The 10468-nt window shown below is 44.6% G+C and overlaps 1 long non-coding RNA gene across 1 annotated transcript in view; it reads left to right on the top strand.

Annotated features, from left to right (window-relative positions):
• Positions 1 to 2176: 2176 nt before the first annotated feature.
• The window catches only part of LOC150021066 (uncharacterized), a 128436-nt gene continuing 120144 nt past the window's right edge, over positions 2177 to 10468 (top strand). The window contains exon 1 of the long non-coding RNA XR_016510624.1: positions 2177 to 2301. This is a non-coding gene — a long non-coding RNA (uncharacterized LOC150021066). The remainder of the gene's footprint in view (positions 2302 to 10468) is intronic.

Here is a 10468-nt window from a genome sequence, read left to right as displayed (position 1 = left end):
TTCCCAACCTCTAGCTGCTGTCCTGCTGTGTAGGGGCTGAGAAAGATGGGAAGAGTTGCAGTAAACAACTTCTTGCTGGGTCAGAGAATTTTAAAATCCTGGAAAGGCTTGTCAAAAATAAAGTCCTGGGGTCTTCGGCTGTTCTTCCCCAGGGAAGAGGAACAAAGTGTAGTATGTCCCCAGGCTGGTGAAAAGGGGAGGAACAAGAGCCCTTGGGAACTGGATAAGGAACAGTTCTGACCTGTTTTTCAAAACAGGTCATCACATTTACAGAGTCCCTACTGATGTACTTGGATAGAGAACCTCAGTAAGGTAACCATGTATGTTATTATCCAAACCAGAATGCTTCAGGGTGAGAGAGAGAGAGAGCTATTAATGATGATACCAGGACAACAGGCATAAACTAGGAAGGCAAAGCAGGATGCACAGTTGCCAATAACAAAGGGTCCCCTATCCACAGAGAAACCTTTACTCCATAAGGATATAATAAGCATAAAGGTGGCATAAGCTGGTTATATTGAAACATTATAAAAACCCAAGGTAGACTTGAAGGAGATATAATATCTAGAGAGAGGAGATGACATTTGAGCTGAGTTTTGAGGATTTCAGTTTGTGTCACTGAGATTTTTTTTTTTTCAATAACCCAGGTGATTTTTCTTTAAAGCTTCAGCCAAGGCCCAGTGGCGGGGGGCATGGGTCCTCTGTGGGGCATGATGAGGAGGCAAAATAGATCCAATGTGGCTGCAGTGGAAGGTGCAGTGAGACCGGGAAGGGAGGACCCATGAAGGGTGCTGATACCCCAGCTGGATTTGTTCTGATTTTGTGAACACCACGAGGACTGAGCTGTCCTTTCATAAGTGGGGTTGCACAAATCAGGTTTCCCTGTCTTGGACTTTGGTTGAGACTCTCCAGATGTCTAGACTCATATTGCACAGGCTGCTGCTGGTCTAACAAGGCAACCAGCTTCCCTCTGACAAGTAGAGGAGTCTCATTATTTGAGGAACCAACTACAGGACATCTTCTGGTTTTAGTACCAAACACTTTCTCTCTCCATCCAGCCACTGGAGAAGGAGGAAGTGTCTGTTTAGCAATCCAACAAGGCTAGACAGCTTGAGGGGGTGGATTTTAGGGGCTATCCCTTGTGAATAATCAAACCTTCGAAACTTCATGGTAAGATGACCACTAGTATTCTTATTTTACAGGAGTACACACAAGTCTAAGCATAGCTTTGTAGTTTGTAAGTGACTTTCACATGTGGGTCTCACAATTTTTTGTAATGTAGGTTAGGAAGGTGTTATTACTGCACACAATTGATGTATAAGAGAATTAAAGAGTAGACAAATGGGTGACGCATCCAAGGTCACACAGCAAATGACAGAGCTCGTCTCCTGGAGCCAGGGCATGCCCTCACGTAACCACACAGCCTGCTCTCCGAAAGAAAGAAACAGGGAGAGGAAGAGGTGGAGAAGGAGGAAGCGCAGGCAGAGCCAGAGGGCAGGAAGAAGGGGGAGAAAGGGAGGAGGGGATGGCAAGATCCTTCAATGTAGTCGTGGGGTCCAGGATGGACCTCAAAACTTCTCCCTTAATCCTTTCTCCCCTACTCCCTGCTTTCCTTAACAGCACAAAAAAAATGGGCCCTAGGCTGTGCGGTAGGGAAGGGCTGCCCAGTTCTGTCTTTCCAGAGGTACAACCGTGGCCCTCAGGGGTTGCGGGGCTTTTAAAGGCCACTTGTACATTGGGACTCAGCGCAGGGACGGAAGAGAGCAGGGGCCAGGAGGAGGGGCTGGGCCTGCCTTTGGTGCCTAGAAATCAAAGCAGCCAACCTTGGGCTTTTTCTTCCCCTCACACTGAGGCATTTTATTGGCGAGATGAAGGGAGGCAGAGCGGGCCTACAGTCCTCGCTTTGCTTTTGGAGGTTAATGACCCAGTTAGCAGCTCTTGGCTGCGTTTCCGACATTTTGCAGACATCAAGCTCCGCGTCTCTGCCAAGTACATTCTGTTCCCTGGAGCTCATCCAATGCATCTCAGATTACTATGTAATGCGACAAAGAGGGAGAGGTGGCTGGGAGGGGTGGTGGGGAGAGGGCGGGATGCCGGAGCTGCAGGGCGGGGTTAGGGGGACGCCACTCTAAATATAGCTGCCCCCCTAGAACCGCCTCCACCAAGGTGTTTATTTACTGCGCTGCAGTTATCCCAAAGTGAGGATGCGGAGAGCCCTGGCGTCCTGGCAATATTACTTGCAGGAATCCTGCCGCTGAGGGCCGAGCCCCTGATCCAAGGCCAGGCCTCCGGTGACTTCGGGTAAGGAGGGCGGGGAAAGGGAATGACAAGGGGCGGAGCTAGAGAACTAGGCCCCGCCCCGAGGCCCTATCCTTGAACTGCCAGCGGCTGCTGCAGCCTACGTGCTAATTATAGATGTGAATGGAAAGCTGCAGCTTTTGAATGATCGTGTTGCTCGCACTGCCTTTGGAGGCTGAGGAGCAGGTGCTGCCCTGCTAGATGCGAAGTGATTCATTTAAAAGCCCTCTGTCAAGCACGCACATTCACCGATGTACACGAATGTTCTAGCTCGCCCCAGCACTGTCTGTTGGATTCCAGAACTGGTTTAAGATGCCTGGGCCAGGCGCCGCAGGACAGAGAGTGGGGCGGGTGGGGGTCCTTTTCCTATCTTTTTCACACCATCCGTAGGAAGCTCTGCGTGAATGAGAAGAACCTTATGCGTTTTCAAACTGTTGTGAAGTATGCAGTATCTTGTTTTACAATTAAAGAAACTGAGGCTGGGAGAAAAGATGGGATGTGCTTGGGGCACATGGTGAATCCACGCAAAACTGAGAGAGCCTGGTGTCCTGGCAGCCTCTCCGTTTGCCTTACCAGATTGGCACCAGAAGCAAGTTTCACTTCAATGACATTAATTTGCAGGAATGGATCGTTTGTGTAGGAACAGCGGCGCCCTTATTTCCTGGTTCAACTCCTCCCGCGTTCTACCCTGCGCCTAGGCGCTAATTATAGACGTGAATGGAAAGCCACAGCTTTTAAATAATCCCACACAGAAAATTTGCTAATGCCAGCTGATTTTCATTGGTAGGTAGTTCCAGGTCTGGAAACTGGGCAACATGCAAACTATGCCCATTTTTCTGACTGTTATGTGTGAGTCGATCTGGTGTGTCCTCGTAAGCATAATATTGTTGAGGAGGCAGAACCTAGACTTTTCTTCCTCAGCATCTTACATGCACCAAGCACTCCCAGTTAGCTAAGTGCTCTCATGAGTATCATGACTAATCCAGGCCACACAAGCACAGCAAAAAAAGCCTTATAACCATTTTAACAAATCCCAGTAGAAATGGAGTGTTGGGGAGCGGCGAGTGACTTGCTCACAGTCATCTGATGGTGACTGGCCAAGCTGGGAGCCAAACTGTGAACTCCCACACCATCCTGATCTGTGTCCAATACTCATGCTGTGGTCTGCAAGGTGGGAAGGGGGCGGGTGTAAGGATCCATCTAGTTATAGAGAGGGTTGTTCTAAGTGGCCAGGACTTCCTCTCTCCACAGGTTTAGGGTCACTGCTCTCATACCTCCCTCCCTCTCAGTCCACAGTATAAAACTGTGTATGAACAGCTGTTGTCTTCTCTGGGGACAGAAAAAAGTCTCCAATCACTGCCCCTGACTCCAAGTAACTAGGCCAGTCCTGCTCACCTCCTGGATCTGGCCACATCCCCTCACCTTTGGTGCCACTCCAGACTTAACTCTCCCATTCCTTCAAGATCTTTTCCAGGATAGATGGATAAAGAAGCAACATTAAGTACAATGCTGAAAAAGGAAGAGAGAGGAAGGAATAGATGTGAAGGATATTGCAATTGCTTTTATTTGTCTCTTGGAAGCAAGAAGTATGTCTTAGTCTTTATAAGTCCCCACCCTACCTAACATACACAGAGTCAAGCCCAAAGCACTGAGCATAGCAGACACACAGAAATGTTAAGGAGTCATAAAGCTTTTGAGTGCCCGAGGAAGTGTGTATACAGTATACCTAGACTCGCCATGGTCAGATCTCTCTGATGACACAGATGAATGGTTCAGAACATGGGCTTTGCAGATGCAAAACCAGGCTCTGCCCTCAGTTGTATAATATTGGAGGGTTGCTTAATATTTTCTAGGTTTTAGTTTTCTCATCTGTAAAATGGGCATAAATGTACCTCATAGAGGCAATACTGAGCAGGGCTGGCAGTGCTGAGGCAGGAAAGGAGGAAAATGCTCATATGTGAATGGGTGTCTCTACAGTCACAACCTAATTTAGAGGCCAAATTCATCTATGGGACTTAGGAAAGTTTTTTAACCTCCACATGCTACCATTTCATCATGTATAAGATGAGGATTACAAGTGTACCTATCTTATAGAGTTGTGTGAATTAAGTGAGTTAATAGATGTAGAAGGCTAGAAATAGTGCCTGGCACAGAGTAAGCACAGATGACTCTTGTTTTTAATTGGAAGTGGATAAAGATGGAATGATGTAACATGTGGAATGTTCTTAGAATAATGCCTACCAGAGAGTCAACACTCAGTAAAAAACTGTTACTTTTTCCTCATCTGTAAAACAGGATTATAATAATTTCTCTTGCACAGGATTGTTCTGAGGATTAATATAGATGATATATGTGAACACTCTTTGTAAAACTATAGAGAACTATTCAGATGTTTTATTATGAGCTTTAACATTGGGGCATTGATTCAACAAGTATTGTTGTGTGTTAATTGTGCCTGGTCCTATTTGAGGTACAGTGATAAATGATATCCATGTTTTCAAGGTGGGGATGGATAAGTAGGTAAGGTCTAGGATGGATATACAAATAACTAGATAACACCATGCAGAGGGTGATGAGCACTTTGAATAACATAATAAACCAAATGCCATGACACATCAGAGAAGGGGAAGGAGATATCCTGAGGTAGGGAGAAGAGTTCGGGAATGGCTGAAGCAAGGATAAAGGACCTTGAATAGAGCATGAAGAAAGGAGCAGAATTTGAACCTGTGGAGATGAAGGTGAGAGAAAGACATTCTTGGTAAAGGGAGATGAGCGAGAATGCCAGGCAGGAGAGTTCCAAGGACCCTCACTGAGGACATGGAGGTCAGAGAAGCTGGGGATAGTCTTGAGATGATGATTTTTGGTCTAACTGAAGAATCTCATGTAGCAGAAGTGGAGACAGAATGGAGGAATGTTTCTCCAGAGCCAGACCTGAAGTGGCGGAAATTGGGGTGTTTTTATAACTCCTTCATAGCACCTCTCAGGTTTCATAATTGCATGTTTACTTTTGTGTTTCATTCTTTACATTGACATGTAAGACCATGACAGATGGAAATGGGGGTTGTTTCTTCCTTATTTATCTTTAGGGCCTGGCACAGTGACTGGCACACAGTAGGAACTTGATTAAAACTTGCTAAATAAATGAATGCTTCCTGGATCCCGAGGCCAAAAAGACCACCCAAGTGGTCAAAAGCGGTCAAACAAATCTCCAAGAAGGCTTTTCTACCTTTAACTTCAGAAAAAACATGTGGTCTCAAGGTGGTGGAAAAGAGTTTAAAATTCATGAAACAGGAGTGCAGAGCTTATTTTATGATCTCTCAGCTATATCTGTTTTTTAGAAAATAAAATCGGAAAGAACTGAGAAGAAAGGGAAAAGAAGAAAGCTGGAGCAGAAATAAAATTCCTTTCTAACTCTCCATCTCTTATCTAGTTAATCAGTCATCTTCTATTTTTAATTTACTTTTTCTTTAAAAAGAGGAAAAATAAAAGAAGAAAGGAAAGGAAAAAATGAGAGAAGGAAAGAAATGACCCACGAAAGCTATGAGTGTGGGCAACTGGTTTGGCTGTCTTCTAAAACCCGCTGTGACCTGGATACCTTCTCAGCTCAAGTTGGGAAGTAGAAATGAAATCCAGCTCATTTTGGTTGTTAAGGATTTGGGACAAGCAGCTCAGCCTGAACCTCAGACAGTAGGTACAGAAGAGGGTTCCAGAATCCTGTAGGATACTAGATCCCTGTTTCGGCCCCCTTTGCTAGACACTGGACTGCAGAGGCACACTCTGCTTGCCATCAACTTGTTGGCACAAATGCAGGCATTGCTTTTGGATACCTGAAAATTGCCTTTCTACCTTGAAGACCTTCCAGACTCTCTCTCCTTCTGCTGGGCACGTCTAACCAGGGCACGTAGCCTCCCCAAACCTCGCCCATCCCATATTCCTCCAAGTAGCCACAGCTAAAATCCCCCTGGCCAGGCCAAGTAGAACCCTGTATCCTCATCAAGGAAAATGATGAACCTGGGAGAAAAAAAAAAATTCCACACAGAGCTAGAAAAAATTCTTTTCATAGTAGAAACGTTAGCTTTGACTGACAGAAAGATTACACTCCTAAGTGTTTCCAAACTTAAATAATAAAGAAAGCCAGCCAAGTGCCAGACCGGTGTGAAGAAATTTCCCAAAGTGAGGGGGAGCACACAGTTAGTTGGCCATGACAATAGACAGCATTGTTTCTCACCAGTCATCCAGGATCAGGCCTGGGGAAGGGTGCAGGCATGCTTAGCTCTCAAGGAGTTTTTCCTTGAAAGAGAAAAAAACAAAGGCAGGATGAGAACTCAACCAGCTGTTTCCTCCAGGAGACCTGCTGAGGCAGAATAGCCCCTCACAGATCTGCCAAGAACAAAGCTTTTAAACTACTACTGACCAGGACGCAGGGGCAGAAGTTCCTAGAATTACTTCCTGTTTGAGTCGAAGAAGCAAGGGGGAAGAAGGAGGTCTGCTATCAGGTGGGAGTGATTTTGAACCCTGACTCACACTCTGACCCTTCAAGAACCTGACTGCCTCTGGAGGGAAAGGGGGATACTGCCTTCTGACTGACAATCAACATGAGTCATTTGTTCTTTGTAATGCCCTGTAGTATTTAGCTGAAGCTTTCCATGGGAGCAAGAGCATCACTGTAAGGTGAACAGCCCTGGGACTGGCCCACAGCACCCTCCTCTGCCTCTTTTAAGGATGCCCATCATTTTTGTCTCAGTTTCAAAACTCTCTTACCTTTGATGTTGATACTCTTTTCACTGCTATGGGAGGCAGCAAAATTGATGGGAAATAGCCCAAGTTCAGAACCCGGCCTGTCACTTTCAGGCCTCTTGGTTTCCCTGGGCCTCATTTTCATTAGTGTCAAAATCAGAGGCAACCCTGGCCTAAGTGGTCTCAGGTTGTTATGAGGAATAGATATTTTGTGTATATGGGAAAGGGCTGTGTTCTCCTAAGCTCTCACACATCAGAGGTTGTAATCAGGCACTGACTAAACCTGTCAGGTGAACTTTCTTCTACCTCAAAGGCTGCTCCATTTTCCCTGAGAGTCACTTGCCTTTTCAGGCTGCTTTCCCTCTGTTTCTTCCCACAATGGAACTGACATGTCTATGGAGCACAAGGCTACTCAGCTCCTCTAGTCTGTGAGAGCTGCTTGCACTGCTTATGTTGGAGCAAATAAGACTGGAAAAGAATGCTAATTTACTCCCACTATTAATAATCCACAACAACGCATAGCCAACCTGATCAGAGAAAACTTGATCAACCAACCCTGCCTAGAACATTCTCAAAATAAGGGAGCTCATTCTGATGGGTGGGAACTTGGGACCAGTTTGTCCTGGGTTCTAGTCTCAGTGGGCCACTTCCTGGCTAGGGGACTTCAGTAAGGTCACCTAACTTCTCACAATTTCTTCATTGATATAATGTGGCTAATTTTAACAACCTATGAAAAGTTATCATTGTTAAATTAAATGAGGTAATAACTACAAAAGGGTCTGTCACATAGCAAGTCCCTGAACATATGGGTTTCCTTCCTTCACCATAGGGGCAGAGAAAAGAAGTTATTATAGTAACGACAGTAGTAGCTAATGTTTATGTGGCACTTCTGAAGAAGACACTGTTCTAGATTTACTTACATTGACTCAGACTTCTCAACAGCTGCTTTCATGCTCATGGGGCAGAATCAGCATTTAACACAGGAGACCTGACACGCAAAGCACCACAGTTGTGCCCATGCTCTAGTGCTTCCCATGACCATGGGTATTAACCCAGAAGTATTCGTCTAGGCCCTATTCTGAGATTCGATACTCAGGGTTTTTTTTTTTTTTTTTTTTTTTTTTTTTTTTTTTTTCCTTATTTATATAAAATGGCTTTCTATTTTAATTCATTTTTAATATTGCAAATGTGCTTTCCTGTCATTTATAATGACTCAGCTTCTGACAAGCTGGTTAATTGAGTGTTATTTTTTTTCCTGCCTAAACTACCTTTGCAAAGTTCACACACATCATGCAGCTACGTATGGCTTGCGGAAGAACATCATATATGTAAACTGAAGAATGTTTATGAGAGTTAGAATTAACAGTGATTGATTTGATTTCACTGATGAGGTAATTGGGGAAATGAACAGGTAATTGGGTATTTACAGAAGAAGGTCAGGAGCAGTTTCTGGGAGGGGCCCGTTAGAGTCATTCCAGAAACCTTAGCTCAGCCTTTGCCTCCTCTCAAAACCACCTCACTGAGGAGCAGGAAGGAAATCACCATGTCTCATTTGCTTATGGCTGATTGACTTTTCTTACTAAAGCTGCACTTTGATCTGATTTACTCTGGCACCTCTGATGGCTCAGAGTAAAACCAAACTTCGACTGGGCCTCAAGGGTACTCCACCCTTGCCCCGCTCCAGACCACTTCTCCAATACTCTCTTTCACCACCCTTCAGACCCTGCTCTTCCCCAATCACTCTCAGAGCCCCTCCATCCCTGGGCCTTTGCATAGGCAAGGCCTGCCCCCTTTCACTCTGCCAATGTTCCAGTATGCTTTCAGAACTGTTTAAACTGCACTTCCCCTACATGTATGTCCCAGATACCCCCAATTCACAATTCATCTTTTCTTCCTCGATTTTCTCACTGCATAGAATTATATCTCTATTTTAGTGTTAATCATCGATCACCTTGCATTAATTTTGTGCATATCTCTGCTCTTTCCACCACAGTAAGCCCTTATTGGTTAGTGTGAAGGTCACATTTATTTCTGAACACCACACAGTCCTTCAAAATAAACAATTTCTGGTAAGAGGATGCTTTCAGTAAAATTCAGTTTACTCAAATTGAGCTTCTCACACAACAGAGTGGAGTCACTTTGTGAGAGCCCACTCCAAAAGCTAAACCAGCCAATAACCTTTTCCCACAGTGACTCTAAGACAGTGCAAGCTATCTATCCATCCCTGAGAGTCAGAGGGAAAACTCAGCTTTAAGCATCTAGAGATTTACTTAACCAAAGGAATCATTCCACCAGAAAGTGTGATTGTGGTTTCTTTTATTATCCAGAGTATATGTAATAATCATAATAATAAATTAGTAGCAGGAGTCATTGATTTTTAGAAGGGAAAATTGATAATGTGCAATAAAATTGTATTTATAGACTCTTATTCAGGTATTCTTTGCACATACATCTTAATAATAAGATTTCACTCTATAGCAATTTACAGTTGGTATATCAACATATGATTTCATCCTCATACCAAAACAGAGAAGCTGGACTCGTCACCAATTCATAGATAAGAAAACAGAAGACCAGGCAGACAAAGAGACAAAGAATTATTTCACACTGAAATTAGATCTTGAACTCCAGATTCCTGTCTTATCCTAGGTTCTCTTCTCCCAGGCATTATGCTATAGACTGAATGGCTGTGGCCCCCAAAATGCATATGTTGAAATCTAACCTAAAATTTGGTGATATTGGGAGGTGGGCCTTTGGGAGGTGAATTGGACATGAAGGTGGCACCTTCATGAATGGGATTAGTGCCCTTAGAAAAGAGACCCCAGAGAGCTCCCTCACCCCTTCTGCATGTGAGGACATGGCTCTCTGTGAACCAGGAAGCAAGCCTCACCAGACAGTGGCTCTACCAACACATGTCCTTGGACTTTCCAGACCCTAGAACTATAAGAAATAAATGTTTGTTAAGCGCCTCTCCCTCCCCCACCACCATCCCCATCTATGGGATGTTTGTTATAGCAGCTTAAACAGACCAAGACACATTGACAAAGACCTCAGGAACCTCCTCAGGTAAGGTTTTCAGGTGAGCAGCTTTCTCTCCAGGCCTGGGGTTCCTTGTCAGAGGTCTGTGTGTATGTCTATGCCCCCCGACCCCAGCTACACTTGCTCGAGCACGTTTTAGGTGTGTCAGTGATCTGGAACTGTTCACTCAGGTGTGTTTTAATATCCATGGTTCTCTGACAACATTTCAGGGACTTGCAATGTTTTTAGCCAAGTCCCCTGCCTTCAAGAAATAACCTATGTCCTAACTCTCTAAACTGCTTCTCCCTGTTACCTCCACCCTGCATGATAAATGCCTTCTTATTCTTTTAAATCTTCTTGCAAAGTGAAATTGGTGACATAACTGTACTCAGAGGAGAGGATGTTCTAAGTGAGC

Source organism: Furipterus horrens, unplaced genomic scaffold (assembly GCF_987537825.1).
Source record: "Furipterus horrens unplaced genomic scaffold, mFurHor1.1.pri manual_scaffold_1, whole genome shotgun sequence".
NCBI lineage: Eukaryota > Metazoa > Chordata > Mammalia > Chiroptera > Furipteridae > Furipterus > Furipterus horrens.
This window is presented reverse-complemented; position numbering and strand designations above follow the sequence as displayed.